Below are 17,783 nucleotides of genomic sequence, written 5' to 3'. Positions count from 1 at the left end.
CTCCAAGCTGGTTGGTTGTTTGTTCATCTTGATTCTGGTTTCATTTGTCTTATAAAAGCTCTTTAATCTGATAAAGTCCCACTTGTTTATTTTTTCTTTAGTTTCCCTAGTCTGGGTAGGCATGTCATCCGAAAAGATTCCTTTAACACCAATGTCAAATAGTGTGTTGCCTATATTTTCTTCTATGAGTTTTGTAGTTTCAGGTCTCACCTTCAGGTCTTTGATCCATTTTGAGTTAATTTTTGTGAATGGCGATAGCACATGGTCCACTTTCATTCTTTTGCATGTGGCTGTCCAGTTTTCCCAACACCATTTATTGAAGAGATTTTCCTTTCTCCATTGCATGTTCTTAGCACCTTTGTCGAAAATTAGCTGTCCGTATATGTGTGGTTTTATTTCTGGGCTTTCAATTCTGTTCCATTGATCTGTGTGTCTGTTTTTGTACCAGTACCATGCTGTTTTGATTACTATTGCTTTGTAGTATGTTTTGAAGTCAGGGATTGTGATGCCTCCTGCTTTGTTCTTTTTCTTTAGGATTTCTTTAGCTATTCGGGGTCTTTTGTTGCCCCATATCAATTTTAGTATTCTTTTTTCTATTTCTGTGAAGAATGTCATTGGGATTCTGATTGGGATTGCATTGAATCTGTAGATTGCTTTAGGTAATATAGACATTTTAACTATGTTTTTTCTTCCAATCCACGTGCTAGGGATATCTTTCCATTTCTTTATGTCATCGTGGATTTCCCTCAATAATGTCTTGTAGTTCTCATTGTATAGGTCCTTCACCTCCTTGGTAAGATTTATTCCTAGGTATTTTATTCTTTTTGATGCAATTGTAAATGGTATTATCTTTTTGAGCTCTCTTTCTGTTAGTTCATTATTAGCATATAGAAATGCAACTGATTTTTGTAGATTGATTTTGTACCCTGCAACTTTGCTGTAGTTGTTGATTGTGTCTAACAGTTTTCCAACAGATTCTTTAGGGTTTTCTATATATACAATTATGTCATCTGCAAATAGTGAGAGTTTCACTTCTTCGTTACCTATTTGGATTCCTTTTATTCCTTTTTCTTGCCTAATTGCTCTGGCCAAAACCTCCAGTTCTATGTTGAACAGGAGTGGTGAGAGTGGGCAGCCCTGCCTCATTCCTGTTCTCAGAGGAATGGCTTTCAGTCTTTCCCCGTTGAGTATGATGTTAGCTGTGGGTTTGTCATATATGGCCTTTATTATGTTGAGGTACTTTCCTTCTATTCCCATTTTATTGAGAGTTTTTATCATAAATGGATGTTGTATCTTGTCAAATGCCTTCCCTGCGTCTATTGAGACGATCATGTGGTTTTTATTCTTTGTTTTGTTGATGTGATGTATCACGTTGATTGATTTGTGGATGTTGAACCATCCCTGCGTCTCTGGTATAAATCCCACTTGATCATGGTGTATGATCTTTTTAATATATTGTTGCATTCGGTTTGCCAATATTTTGTTGAGGATTTTTGCATCAATGTTCATCAGCGATATTGGCCTGTAATTTTCTTTCTTTGTATTGTCTTTGTCTGGTTTTGGTATCAGGGTGATGTTGGCCTCATAGAATGATTCAGGAAGTGTTCCATCTTCCTCTACTTTTTGGAATAGTTTGAGGAGGATGGGTATTAAATCTTCTTTGAATGTTTGGTAAAATTCACTGGAGAAGCCATCTGGTCCTGGACTTTTATTTTTAGGGAGGTTTTTGATTACTATTTCAATCTCTTTACTTGTGATTGGTCTATTCAGATTCTCCATTTCTTCTTGGTTCAATTTTGGGAGGTTGTATAAGTTTAAGAATTTATCCATTTCTTCTAGATTGTCCAATTTGTTGGCATATAATTTCTCATAATATTCTCTTATAATCCTCTGTATTTCCATGGTATCCGTTGTAATTTCTCCTCTTTCATTTCTAATTTTATTTACTTGAGCCTTTTCTCTTTTTTTCTCAGTAAACCTGGCTAAGGGTTTGTCTATTTTGTTTATCTTCTCGAAGAACCAACTCTTTGTTTCATTAATCCTTTCTACTGTTTTTTTGGTCTCAATATCATTTATTTCTGCTCTGATTTTTATTATTTCTCTCCTTCTGCTGGCTTTGGGCTTTGTTTGTTCTTCTTTTTCTAGTTCTGTTAGGCGTAATTTAAGGTTGCCTATTAGGGCTTTTTCTTGTTTCTTAAGGTGGGCTTGTATCGCTATGAGTTTCCCTCTCAGGACCGCTTTTGCTGCATCCCATATGGTTTGATATGGCATGTTATCATTTTCGTTTGTTTCCAGATAGTTTTTGATTGCTCCTTTAATTTCATCAATGATCCATTGGTTGTTCAGTAGCATGTTGTTTAATCTCCACATTTTTGTCACTTTCCCAGTTTTTTTTTCCTGGTTCATTTCCAGTTTCATAGCCTTATGGTCTGAAAAGATGCTTGTTATGATTTCAATCTTCTTAAATTTATTGAGGCTTGCTTTGTTTCCCAACATATGATCTATCCTAGAGAATGTTCCATGCGCACTTGAGAAGAATGTGTAGTCAGCTGTTTTTGGGTGGAGTGCTCTGTATATGTCTACTAGGTCCATCTCGTCCAGTTTTTCATTTAAGTCTAATATTTCTTTATCAAATTTTTGTCTGAATGATCTATCCATTGCTGTAAGTGGGGTGTTAAGATCCCCTACTATTATTGTGTTGTTGTTGATTTCTCCTTTTAGGTTTGTTAATAGTTGTTTTATGTGCATTGGTGCTCCTATGTTGGGTGCATATATATTTATAAGTGATATGTCTTCTTGATGGAGTGCCCCTTTTATCATTATATATTTCCCTTCTTTGTCTTTCTTAACCTGTTTTATCTTGAAGTCTACTTTGTCTGATATGAGTATGGCAACACCTGCTTTCTTTTGTTTGCCATTAGCTTGGAGTATTGTCTTCCATCCTTTCACTCTGAGCCTGTGCTTGTCTTTAGTGCTAAGATGTGTTTCTTGAAGGCAGCATATTGTTGGGTCTTGCTTTTTAATCCATCCTGCCACTCTGTATCTTTTGATTGGAGAGTTCAATCCATTTACATTTAGGGTAATTATTGAAATATGAGGGCTGAATGTTGCTGTTTTGTCACTTATTTTCTGGTTCTTTTGCATTTCCTTTCTTTCTTGTCCCATTTGTTTTGGACTGCCAATTCAGTTTGGTTGTTCTGTCTTATGATTCTTCTAGTTTTCTCTTTGTTTATCATATGTGGTTTTAATTTGATTATTTGTTTAGTGGTTACCTTGAGGTTTGGGCAAAAAATCTTGTGTATGAGATAGTCCATTATCTGATAGCCTCCTATTTCATTATACTAAGTCAATTCAGTCACTTTCCTCTTCCCCTTCTAAGTTGCTCTTGTTATACCTTATTCTATCTTGTGTTGTGGCTGTGTGTTTACAGTGATGAGGTTAAATTTATTTTTGGTGAATTTCTTCCTTTGATCTTTGAGTTTAGTATTTAAGTGGTTGCTAACCTATTCCGGTAAATATCTACTATTTCTCTGATTTTGTCTACCTACTTTTCTCCTTACTCCATGATTTGTGTTTCTTTTCTCTTCTTTTTTTCAGGCCTGAGGGCCTTCTTGAGTATTTCTTGTAGTGGGGGTCTCGTGGCCATGAACTCCCTTAGCTTTTGTTTATCTGGGAGAGTTACTATTTCTCCATCATATTTGAAGGATATTTTTGCTGGATAGAGTATTCTTGGCTGAAAGTTTTTGTCTTTTATTATTTTGAATATATCATTCCAGTCTCTTCTAGCCTGAAAAGTTTCTGTTGAGAAATCCGCTGAGAGCCTGATGGGAGTTCCTTTGTACGTTATTTTTTGTTTTTGTCTAGCTGCCCTTAATATTGTTTCTTTGTCGTTGACCCTGGCTAGCCTCACCACTAGGTGTCGTGGTGAAGGCCTTTGTCTATTAATATATATAGGTGTCCTGTTGGCTTCGCTTACTGGTATTTCCTGCTCCTTCCCCAGATTTGGGAAATTTTCAGCTATTATTTCCTTGAAAAGGCTCTCTGTCCCTCTTTCCCTCTCCTCTCCCTCAGGAATACCTATAATTCTTATGTTACATTTTCTAATAGAGTCAGATATTTCTCGGAGTCTTTCTTCATTTCTTTTTAGTCTTAGTTCTCTCTCTTCTTCCATCTGGAGTATATCTGTATTCCTACCCTGTAAAGTACTAATTCTTTCCTCCATATTGTCAGCTCTGTTCTTTAAAGATTCCAGATTCTCCTTTATCTCCTCCATTGTGTTCTTCATCTCCATCAGCACTGATTGGTATTTCTTTTTGATTTCAATCTCTTTTGTGAAGAAACTCCTAATCTCATTGAATTGTTTGTCTGTGTTGTCTCGTATTTCGTTGAGTGTTTTTATGATAGCTATTTTGAAATCTCTGTCATTTAGTTTATAGATTTCTGTGTCTTCGGGGTTGATTTCTGGGTGCTTGTCATTTTGTTTCTGGTCTGGTGATTTCATATATTTTTGCATTGTGGTTCCTGTGTTGGTTTTGATTTTCCTCATCCTGGAAGTCTCTGGTTGGAATTTCCACCTGCCGCCAATGTCTGGTGGTAAAGGGCTGTGTAGTCTAAGCCCCCTGTGCTCTGCCCCAGTTTTTCTGCTGCGATCCGCAGTTTTTTTTTTTTTTCCCCCGCTGCGATCCACGGGTCCTGTCCAGTTTGTTCATGTCTGCCTCGGATCGCTAGGTCTGGTCGAGCTGCAGACTCCGGGTTGCGGGGAGGGGGGAGCTCTGTCTTTTGCCCTCTGGGTCCCTGATGCGGGAGGCTTCTCGTTTGCCCCTCTTTATCCGCTCTCTGGGGTGCTCAGATGTTGATGGTAGCCCTGTGGCTCCTCTGAGTCCTCTGTGCGGGAGTTTCCCACTGGCTGAGAGAGCCCGAAGAACTACAGTTTTCCCGCAGAGGGCCGCCCCTCCCCCCTTTCTGGGAGCCGCGCGGACCGGGATCGCTGATCTGATGGGGAGGGAGCGGAGTTCTCCTTACCTCTCCCCACTTCCTCCGGGGGCCCAGCACGTTCCGCTCTCAGATGTGCGGCAGTGTGGATCCCTCCGCTCTAGGTTTTCACTGTCTGGGATTCCGTTGTTGGTCTGTGGCTGTTGCTTTTGTTGTATCTTGTGGGGGAAGAATTCACGGGAAAGCTCACTCCGCCATGATGCTGACGTCCTTTATCATGTTCTTTTATGTAATTACTCCAAGAATTTTCTTTGTGATTACCATGAGCCTTATATAAAATATATTAAACTTATAGCACTGATATAAGTGCTTTAATCTGATAACTTTAAACTTTAAACTGATAACAACGTAACTTCAATAGAATTCATATACTTTATACTTTTATTTCTTCTCCTCATATTTTAGATTATTGCTGGCTACAATTTACATGTTTTTAGTATTGTGTAACTAATAACAGATTATTGAATTTGTGGTTATTTTTGCTATGTTTATTTTTTAACTTTTAAACTAGAGTTGTAAGTAAGTTATGCACCATTATTATTATGTTGCAGAATCTAACTATGAATATATTTTTTACCATTACCAGTGATATTTATACTTTTTGTGTTTTAATGATGTTATTTAGTGTTGTTTTACTTTCACTCAAAAATTTCCTTTAGCATTTCTTATAAGGCAGATCTGGTAGTAACGAAGTCCTTCAGTTTTTGTTTGGTTGGGAAAGTCTTTACCCCTCCTTTGTTCTGAAGGTCAGATTCACAGGGTATAGAATTCTTTATTGACAATTATTTTTTCTCAATATTTTGAGTATGTCATCCTATTCTTTTCTGGCCTAAAAAGTTTTTGTGGATTAATTTGCCATTAGTCTTATAGGGGTTCCCTTGTAGGTAGCTCATTTTGTTCATGCACTGTTTTCCTAATTTCATTTATTTGTCTGCATTTTCTTATAGTTCACTGAACTTTCTTAAGAGGATTATTCTGAATTCTTTGTCTGACAGTTCATAGATCTCCTTTTTTTTAGAGTCAGTTATTGTAGCTTTATTAGTTTTGTTTGGTATTTACCTAATATTTGGTGATCTTTGATTCCTTACTTTGTTATCTGTACCTTTGAGTAATCAGGCTCCTCTTCCAAATTTTATAGGTTTGCCTTGGCAGAGATACTTCTTCCCCAGTGAGATCGGTTTGGGTTTCTGGATGTGTCTGCTGCTAATGTATTTGAACAAGTGGAGACTACTATTATGATCTATTTTGAGGCAAGGCAACTGTTCAAGCTCTGAGGATGAGAGTGGGGGTGTGCCACTGGCTGAGAACAATTGGATAGGAGCATTGGCTTGGTTTTCTACACAAGTGAGGCTGTAGGTTGGGCTCTGTGGTTGCCTGAATTCTCTGGTCAGGCATACTAGACAGCTGAGACTAGGTACTATATTCAGCGGGGCTATGAAGTAGATTCTGTGCCCTGGCAGGGCAGCAGATCAGGGCCCAAGTGTCTGCACAGCTCATTATTTGAGACCTATGGTCAGGCCTGAGTGTGCACTGAATTCCCTGGTCAGGTGAGGCCACTGGTTTTGTTCTGCAGACAGGGGAAGCTTTGGACTGTGCTCTCTGTTAAAGTGCCACTGCATGTATGGCTGTTGAATGGACGATGCAGCTTCCCAGGTACCTGGTTAGATTCCTTGGTCAGACAGGCTGAAGGTTGTACTCAGCAATGAGCAGTGCTACTAATTAGATTCCCTGCCTGGGTGCGGTGAAAAAGCAGCTCTAACACTGGTGACGCTGTTTGTTCTCATAACTCAAGCTGACCCACACCCCAATTTCCCTAGCAAACTGGGCCACCAGCTTGCTCTGCTAACTACTGGCTCTGTGTGTTCCTCTTTGAGCTTGAGAGCCACTGGGCCACAGGGCTTTCAGGTTCTTTCACTAGCCCTTTGGGTCAGATGGGGTAGAGGATACTCTCCACAGCAGGTGAGTCTTTGTCTCAGCTCCCTTACCTGGGCTGGAGGAGGAGGGGCCACTCCAGGCTACTCTCAATTTCCCAAATGGGCTCTCTGGTTTGGAGGGGTAGGGATCACTGTTAATTAAAAGAAAGAGTATCTCATTTCCCAAATACATTGGAGTCTGTTTCACATATTAATGGGAAGAACCTGTTTTTCTAATCATCATTGTTCGGAGATCAAACCTGGGCTCTATCACTTTACATGACCCTTGGTAATAACAACGTAAGGTTGTTAAGAGTACAAGACTGGAGTCAAATCAATTGTTTTGCATCACAATATGGTCAATTAGCAGAAGATTGGCCTGGGGCTAACATCCACACCCTTCCTCCTCTGCTCTATATGTGGGACGCCTGCCACAGCATGGCTTCACAAGTGATGCATAGGTCAACGCCCTGGATCTGAACCTGGGAACCCTGGGCCGCCAAAGCAGACCACATGAACCTAACCACTATGACACTGGGTCAGCCCGATTGCTGCTTTTTGATAACCTATTTTATTATTCTATTTCTTTACATTTAAATTTCCTTTTGATTATCTTCCAAGCAGAAGAAAATTGTTCTTCTAATAATTCATCCTTGATGGACTAGAAGAGCTTTGTGTTATCTTGAAACAGGCTGAACTACAGAGATAGTGGACCACTGTTTCTCCCTACCCACCCTAAGTTAGGTGATACCGTAGACTTGGGACCAGATGACCAAGTGACTTACGAGTTAGAGACAATTTATTACATACCTGAGCATCATCTATCAAAACAACTGAGAAGATGGAATGTGTAATTTACAAATAAGAAACTGAATTCATTTTCATTAATCTTTCAGGAATTTCTCTTGAGGAAAAACAGTGAAGCTATAATCGCTGGTCCAGTTATTCCCACGGGTAAAATTTCCCCAACTCCATTCACATATATTTTAAAACAATAACACGAAAATCAATGGTCTTGGTAAAGAAGAGTGAAAGCGTAAAATATGACGGATAAAAAGCTTTGCAAGTCCCCATTGTAACAAGCTCAGTCTTATGAACTTTTGAATCAACTCTGGATAGGAAAATAAAAATGTGTTAACATAATTTGGTATCACCCTTGTACTTTATTTTTATGAAGAACAAGTGTGAGGCAAGAACTTTGCCACTTGGACTTCCTTTGATCTCTATGTCCTCAGAGAAACAAATAAATATGTACATTCATATATATACACGCATCATCTTTTGTTTTATTGCAGAAAATACATAATTAAAGAAGTGTAATATGCACATTTAAATTACCCATTAAGTAATTATCAATTTATCTGCAAAAATGTAACTATAAAGCAAAATTGATGCACTATGAGAAAAAAACATTCTTCTTTGTCCATTTTTAAATTTTTATCCATATTTTGAAGAGATGATTGAGACCTTATTTGAGACTTATTTGTTATCACAGTATTTTATTGTGTGGAACTATATTCCTGGGAAATATATTACATTATGGCAGGACATGACATTTTTGACAACAAGTAGTCCATTCTAAATACTTTATTTCTTTCAAATACAAAAATTATTTTAAAATATTTAAGTTCCGTATCTTAGTCACAGATGTGCAAAATATTTCACATGAGTATCAATTTAATTTATTAAGTGAAATCTGGAGAGCTGTGCTTTCAAAATGACACATTCGTTCACTAATTCTACCCACTCTTCAGTCAGACTGGAGACACTTTGGCAGGGGCACTCAAGAATTCAGTTCAGTCACTGGCAATCTTGCAGTTGAAAAATGGCAGCTACTGGAATCTGTAAAAGAGAGACACTCACCATGCTGTGTCTCTTAAACATCAAAAAAGTAAAAAAGAATTAAATGCAATAGCATTGCTATTTTCAAAGTAGTACTCTCTGAACAGACTCACCCTTAACATTGAAAGAAGCATTAACATTAAACAATTTCATAACCATTAGAAAGACTACTATTTTTTTGCCCTCATACTAGACAACTAAATAAAATATGTTATTATTTTTCTGCCTCAAATTACTCTCTAAATGGGCAAATTGATAAGTATTTCCCAAATTTATCCACTGCATTTTTGCAGAAGAAAAACAAAATCTTTTTGTTCTAGCTAAGTATTTGAAAAATTTCAATTAGTGTACCTGTGAACTTTAGCTCAAATAACCTTTTCAATTAATTAATTTATTAATTTTTAATTAATCCTGTACTTACATCAACAGGAATGGGAAAATGTACTTCTTTTCTCTGAATTTGAGATTTTCTCTTGTAATGGAGCAATAATCAGTTGACAAACAAATATTTACGAAACAGAGAAGACAAAAATAACTCAATGTTATTGTATTTTGTTAAACGTGCTCTGGTGATGACTTTGCTCCTGGCTTTTTTCACATCCTCGTTCCTCAGGCTGTAGATCATGGGATTCCACATAGGGATCACTGCGGCATAAAACACAGCCACCATTTTCCCCTGCTCCACGGACTCCTCTGAGGGACGTCTGAGACACGTAAAGATAAGAGGTCCATAAAATATGATGACAGCTGTCAAATGGGACCCACAGGTGGAAAAGGCCTTCCACTTTCCTTCTGCTGAGTGCATCCGTAGAATAGCAATGAGAATGAATAGATATGATATGATAATTACACTCAGAGAATATGTGAGGTTAATGCCTGCAAGCATGATCTTTGTATATTCTTTTTAAAAGGTGCCAGCGCAGGCCATTTTGATGAGAGGTGGGTCTGCACATTAGAAGTGGTTGATCTCAATTGGTTGATCTCAATTTTCCCCCAGAAGTGCAAGCTCTAAGTCCAAGCTAGCAGTCTGTTGCTGCCAGACTGGTCAGAAAACCATGTACGTAAGAGAAAGAAAGAAAGTTGAATACAGACAACCCTTGACATTTTGCTGCCATAGAGCAGAGGGCTCCTAATTGCCATGTATCTATCAAAGGCCATTAAAGTAAGAATAAATATTTCTACAGTGACAAGGGCAATGAAGAAGAAACACAGGATTAAACAACCAGGGTAAGAAATACTTTTTGTCTCTGATAACAGGTTTTCCAACATTTTAGGGGTGACATTGGAAGAAAACCACACATGAACAATGACAAATGACTGAGGAAAAAGTACATGGGGCTGTTAAGCTGTGGACTGACCTTAATTAACGTGACCATGCCAGTATTACCCACCATGGTGATAAGATACACCACCAAGAAAATGATGAAGAAGAGAACTTTCCATTCCCGATAGCTGGTTAGTCCCAGAAGGATAAACTCTGTCACATGAGTGAAATTGAGTGTTTTCTCAGTTCTAAGTCAATATTGGTTACAAATCTTGGTGCTAACTAAAAGGAAATAAATTTTGAAATCAGGTATTGATTAGTTATTAATTTATCTGTTTATCTATGCCTTCTTTCATTGTCTCTTTTATTAAACATTTACGACTGCACTTTGCCATTCTTTCCCACAAATCTTTTCTGACACTTGCTACATAGCAGGCTCTCTGAAGGTTACTAAGATGAATAAATACACAGGGTCTATTACACAACAGTTATACAAAATATTGTGATTGAAACATGCTAGGACTAAATATTGTGATTGGCTAAATTCTCAAAATGACTTCTTAAACATCCCTTGTTTCCAAAACTGGCATGTAGGGTAGTTTCATATTTTTAAGATATTTATGGAGGGTTATAGTTTTCCTTTTAACATATCTAAAAATAATTTTTACTTCATCTCTTTCTCACTACAAGCATATTTCCCCATGATTAGAGATGGAAGCCACTTAATCAAATAATTAATCAGCCCCAAATGTCAGGTAAAAAAATATTTTCAATCTAATCTCATATTTGCATTCATTTCAATTGAAGAGGGACACAGTGATCACAGTAGTCCTCAAAGCCAAGTACAAAGGGGTAAATTACATACAGATTCATACATTATGCGTATCCCCTGGGTATGGACTCTTTTGCAAATCTAATAAATTGTTATAATCTACCAGATATCATTAACTCTATGTCCTAAAGATTTAAAGATAAGTAAGAAAAAGAGATTAATGTCAGTATTTATAGCATTATTAATATACATGAACATTCTAAAACCGTGATATATTCTTACGGAGTTATAGTGGGTGCAGAAATTGGGGAATGATTGATTCTTCTTTTGAGATCCAGTGGAGTTCTAGAAAATTTCTTGAATATTTTGCAAATTTACTCTCAAATATAAGTGGTATCATATAAACCTTTCCCCAGAACAATATTTCACAAATTGTTTTCCTGAGGAAACACTAGTACCTTGCCTGATGTTAATAAGTACTATGGAAAAAAATCTACAAGTGTTCATTCATCAAATAATAGTGATAAATCTTCATATTCTATCCAATCTCTTAGAGATAGAGAATCTACATAATAAAGTTAAACTATGAGAAGTATCATGGGAAAGAATTCTGTTATGCTTAGTCTAGCTAGTGTTTACTTTGCTTGAAAATGAGAGACAGAGAGAGATTCCCTCAGCATCAATGAACATTCACATTCTGTAGAACACAGAGTGTAATTACATCCAACGGGAATCTCGAGATAGCTTTTCAACAGGACAATGAATTTGTTTGAGATGAGATTGGGACATTCCCTCCAAAGGCTAAATGTCATTTCTAGGGAAATTGACTATTCCTAAAACTCTTGTTTTAACCTCCAGGATTACACTCAGTTCAACTACAATTTGATGGACCTTATCCATAGCTATCACCGGGTAGTGACCAGGAAAGATAAGAGCAGGCGGGAATATAAACTTCATTGCCATAATGGAAATAAACAGGCTCTTATCAACAAAAGTAATACACTGCTAATTACACACTCCATTTGTAAAGAAAAGTTTTCTCAGGAGAAAGAAGAAAGTTACCAATCAAAGTATATTAGACAGAGTAACTCCAGAATCTCAGGCTAATTAATGAAAAATTGAGGCATTAACTAACAGCTTGAAAATTTTAAGTATTATAATAGTTCAAGTTGTCTAAATCTGGATAAACTGCCTTGGAATTTGTTTATGTATAGGCTGAAAATCTGTTACAGAGTTGATAAGTTTATTTCTAAAATTATTTGTTTTATGATACAAAGATGGTGATAATTTTTTGAACCTGACCTCAAAAGCAAAGGCAACAAAACAAAAAATTAACAAGTAGGACTACGTCAAAATAAAAAAGCCTCTGCATGGCAAAGGAAACTATCAACAAAATGAAAAGGCAGCCTACTGAAGGAGAGGAAATACTGGCAAATCATATATCTGATAAAGGGTTAATATCCAAAATATATAAATAACACATTCAATTCAATAGCAAAACAAACAAACAATCTGATTAAAAAATAAACAAAGGATCTGAATAGACATTTTTCTAAAGAAAACATACAAATGACCAACGGGTACATGAAAAGATGCTCATTATCACTAATCCACAGAGAAATGCAAATCAAAATCAAAATGAGATATTATCTCACATCTGCTGGAATGATTATTATCAAAAAGACAAGAAATAACAAGGGTTGGCAAGGATGTGGAGAAATGGGAACTTTTGTGCACTGTTGATGGGAGCGTAAATTGGTATAAGCACAATGGAAAACAGTATGACGTTTCCTCAAAAATCTAAAAATAGAACTGACATACTATTCAGCAATTCCACTTTCCTATCCTAAGAAAATAAAAACAATAACTCGAGAAGTTATATGCACCTTCATGTTCATTGCAGCATTATTTACAATAGCCAAGATATGGAAGCAACCTAAGAGTCCATTGATGGAGGACTGGATAAAGAAGTTGTGGTGTATATATATATATATATATATATATATATATATATATACACATATATATACACACACAATGGAACACTATTCAGCCATTGAAAATATGAAATCTTGCCATTTGCAACAACATGGATTAAACTTGAGGATGTTATCCTAAGTGAAATAAGCCAGACAGAAAGATAAATACAGTGTGGTTTCACTTACATGAAGAGTATTAAAAATAAAAAAACAAGCCCATAGATATAGGGAACTGACTGGTGGTTGCCAGAGGCAGGGGGTAGGGGGGTGGGCAAAAATGATGAAAGTGGTCAAAAAGTACAAGCTTCTAGTTGTAAAATAAATCAGTTATGGGGATATCATGTACAGCATGCTAACTACAGTTAATATTACCCTATTGAATATTTGAAAGCTGCTGAGAGTAGATCTAAAAGAGAAAAAAAATTGGTAACTATGTATGGGGATGGATGTTAACTGAATTATTGAGATGATCATTTTGCATTATATACAAATATGGAAATATTAGGTTGTATACCTGAAACTAACATAACATCATATGTCAATTACACCTCAACAACAACAACAAAATAATTCGGCTACATATAAAAAAAAATAAATAAAAATCCTTTGTTTTAAAGTATAAAGAATACCACACCATCTGTATAATCTCGGTGTCTTCTCTCCATCGCAAAGCTTCATGTTACCTTTATGGCATTCATTCTCCCATCAAAGAGTTTTTCAATGGTCGATTAGACATAACCATTTGGTTTTAAGTATACATAGATATACAAAAAAGAATTAAGCTTTGAGAATACATGTGATCACATTGAGTGGTAAGTGAGCATCAATCTACTATGCATAAAGAAGAGGTTTTTAAAAAATCGCATTAAAGTCTAAATAGCACTCACTTTGTATTGTTCAGCTCACCATTCATATCACAGCACGTGTATTAATAAATTGACCAAAATTCTTTATTTATCAATGTATCATTCATGTTACAAAATTGAAATCACCGTCTTTAAGGAATATATTTGTGAGTCTTTAAGAAACGTAACATGAAATCACAGGGTGGAATGCACTAAATAAAAGTAATTTTTGTTTTGGGTTTTTTTAATTACAAATTTTCTCAAATATCTACAGTAATCGTGTGTGGCACTAATATAACTTTCATACAGCTAAATAATGAAAACTAAATGCAAGTAAAATTATAAATCAGTTGTGTTATGACTAGCAATTAAATCAGGGTGATGGATGGTGTTGCTCTGATCTCAACAGTGTGAAGTAAACGTGTTACAAACTGCTGCTGTGCGTGCACATACTGCTTGTGAGGACTCAATTCTTCCTAACAATTTTTTCCTCTTTTGAATTTCTGTGGAACCTCTCTGACATAAACATAAACTTAATTTTAAACTAATTTTTAAATACTGAAGTCACTAAAATGATAAACTGGTTGTTTAGCCTTGTCTTTCACCATCAAAAAATTGTTTTCATCTTTTAGGGAAAAAGAAAAAAAAAATACCAAGCAGGAAGACAGCTTGGTAAAATATTCTTCCTCCCTGTTGGATATCTGCTCTGTAGTGTGTTGCTGTGTTCTCTGGTTTGGATATGCTCCTAGTTGGTCCGAGAGGGAGAGGACACTTGTTTTTAGTATTTGTCCTGAATGTGCTGAAGCATTGTCGTGAGCTGCTTGTGATCATGCACAGTCCATAGGAAGAGGAACAAATAAAATACATCACAGATAAACTGCCCAAGCAATACTAGTTTACTTTTTTTAAAAAACGCATAAACTTTTGAGACAGATGAATGCCCTAAACAGGAAGAAATTGGATTTTTAAAGTTTGACAGGTTCATATACAAAGAAAAATTAACGAAAAATATGTTTTAGACACATCATAAATTATAGAGGACATACAAAGATGAAGAGAGATTCTGTACATGAAAAGAGATTACAAACGTGTAAGATTATACTGATATCTGAATCAACAGAACATGCTTGTAGCTGCCTGTGTTTTTTACTTTTATGCATTTTTCAAAATTAGCAATAGAGGAATTCTTATTTGGAAAGTCAGAGCTGACTGCATAGTACCAAGGATGATTTACCACAAAAAAGATATAAACGACGGTGGTGTTAGTACTTCAAAGAAAGTAAATACATGAAAACCTGAATGGTGATCAGGCGGGTGACAGCTAGTGATGGTGAACTCATGGGGAAAGTGAAGTGGTTAGGCTTGATCTTAGAGAGTATGAGGTCTGGATAAAAGCAGAGGGTTTGGGGACCTCAGAAGCGCTTAGAGGACTGTCCTCACCATCTAAAGGGAAAAATATAGACACAGACTTCTCATATGGTGTCATTCTGTATTTCAAATCAAATTACCAATAAATGTGGATTTTTCCCCCAGACAAGACATGAGGAAATATCAAGTATTCCAGTTAAAGAATTCTGTTTCTATTGTCAGAGCTTGGTTGAATTCTGGCTCCATGAACTTGGGCAAGGTTTATTCTTTTTCTGGTTTGTTTTTAATTTCTCCATGTCTTCATATGATGTAACAGTAATAATAGTATTAATTTCATTGTGTGTTTGTATGAGAAGAGATATTACACATCAACACATAATAAACATACGTGGTGCAATTACTATTAAATGCACTCCTGGAAATTGTAGCTTGCTTGAGTAGTTTGCAATAATTAAATAATCAAATCTCTGTAGAAAATTTCTCTTTTGTTCTCTCTCTCTCTCTCATAAATGCATACACACCTACACACAAAGATAACATATGTGGAATAATTAATGCTAATTACTGGTAATTAATAAAGAATAAAAGAAAATAAAATCTAAGATGCAAACTTCATCTGACTATTCCTGATAGATGCATTTTTATACCAACCTCAGTATGGAGATAAATATCCCCGATGAGGATGCAGAATTGAAAACTGAATGCTGTATAAGAGATGGTAAGCAACATATACTAGACAAAAGAGAAAGTGGAAGCCAACAAGGGAAGTTTCCTTAAATATTTGCCTTAGGAAAAAAAGGAAGCAATTAAGAAGTTTCCCCTAGACACGTCCCTGGAGGTGGTATGTTTCTAGAGAAAGAGTTGACTGTTGGTTTTTTTCTTTTTAATAACAGATTTACACAATTTTATTTTTCCACAAACTCAAGTTATTATGAATGTGTCCTGGGATCAAAGGAGAAAATTTATTTGGGTTTGCCTCACACTAACCTTGGTGATGATGTGACTCAACCTGTATAAACCAATCCTGTGTTCTATACTTCACATTCTGTGCCAGTTGGCTTTTCCAGTGAGAGATGAAACAAATATTATTCCCCATAACTAAAATTATAGAGTTTCAAAGCAAGAAAATATATATTTGCTTCAACTCCCTCATTTTATAAATAAGGAAAACTAGAAACTTAATAACAGGGAAAACAAGGTGTTTATTGAAGTTACCACATGCCAGATACTATGTTAATTTAATTTAATTCTCATAACTACCTCTTGAGGTAATTATTATTATTCCCATTTTACAGAAAGAAAGTTAGAGTCTCAGAGAGGTTCAGACACTTGCTCAAAGTCACACTTTCAATGAATCAAGGCCTAGATTTCTGATTCCAGAGTCTGTACTGGTAATCTTCTCAACCCATTGTCCAACAAGTGACTATTAACAGGGCCGATCAAAATTCTCAATTTCTGACCCAAAAGGAGTCTCATTTCCACTATATGACAGGTATGCATGATATATTCTATCATTGTCTTTATGGTCTCGAGGGAACAAAAATATGTTCTTTGTATAACCAAAAACCTGTGTAGAATTCAGCAATATATGCACTTGATCACCTTAATTGAGTGGCCTGGCAATTTATGTCCACCCCCCAAACTCTTTCCCTCTTCTGGCCTGAACACTGCACTACACTCACACTGGCCCCTCCCTTGCACTTTCTACAAGAGTTTATTCCTGCTTATTAAGACCTGTTTCTCCCTAAATCCATTTTTCTTCCATTGCAATGAAATTTTTATTAGAGGGCCATCAACTACTTTGCTCATGGCCCTGCCCCAGTACCTACAATGATACTGGGCACACGGTAGATGTTCAAGAGATATTCGTTGAATAAAGAAAATAGTTAATGATCATGTTTTCAATAGGTGAACTACACAGGTAGGGGAGACACATATTTAAGTATCACTTAGATACTTCTCAGAATAAGGTGAGAATCTCCAGATTTATAATGAAACCATGTTTTGGAATTGAAGAGTGTTGATTAAGCATGTATGAGTTCTGTGTGAGTTCCTGACAGAATAATTGTGCTACTTAGGGCTAGGATTTTACTCTCTTCAGAAGTCCCAGACCCAGCACCTCAAAGAGTAACTTACAGTTCTCCAAATACAGAATTTAGTACAAGTGCAAATCAATTATTTTTATCCCCTAGAATGTTGTCTTAGGTTTAATTTTTAAGGCCAACCTCTACAAGGCACTAAATAGCCTCATGTGATTACTCTGAGTTTTAAGTTACAAATGTGGTTCTCAATGTAAGAAGCTGTGAGCAGCTATCAAATACTTGCCAAAATTTCTATTGGAAAAGCACAAACAAACCATGATAATACCAAAAAGTTATGAATGAGTACCAGGTTTTTTTAAACAACAAAGAATAGGGCCGACCCTGTGGCTTAGTGGTTAAGTGCGCACTCTGCTACTGGTGGCCCGGTTCAGATCCCGGGCGCGCACCGACGCACGGCTTCTCCAGCCATGCTGGGGCTGCGTCCCACTGCAGCAACTAGAAGGATGCGCAACTGTGACATACATCTATCTACTGGGGCTTTGGGGGAAAAAAAAAGAGGAGGATTGGCAATAGATGTTAGCTCAGAGCCAGTCTTCCTCAGCAAAAAAAGAGGAGGATTAGCACGGATGTTATCTCAGGGCTGATCTTCCTCACACACACACACACACACACAAAACAAAAACTATATCTTTAAATTAATATTAAATTATTAAAACAATAATTTATAAACTAAAATATGTACTTAATTCTTAGGTCTAAGGAGAAA

General features: G+C 36.4%; 1 pseudogene; it reads right to left on the bottom strand.

Annotated features, from left to right (window-relative positions):
- Positions 1 to 9,237: 9,237 nt before the first annotated feature.
- LOC131399232 (olfactory receptor 5M3-like) lies at positions 9,238 to 10,714 on the bottom strand (annotated as a pseudogene).
- Between the last annotated feature and the right edge of the window lie 7,069 nt (positions 10,715 to 17,783).

Source organism: Diceros bicornis, chromosome 37, assembly GCF_020826845.1.
Source record: "Diceros bicornis minor isolate mBicDic1 chromosome 37, mDicBic1.mat.cur, whole genome shotgun sequence".
NCBI classification, from domain to species: Eukaryota; Metazoa; Chordata; class Mammalia; order Perissodactyla; family Rhinocerotidae; genus Diceros; species Diceros bicornis.
The sequence above is the reverse complement of the archived record's forward strand: the minus strand, read 5'-3'. Positions and strand labels throughout refer to the sequence as shown.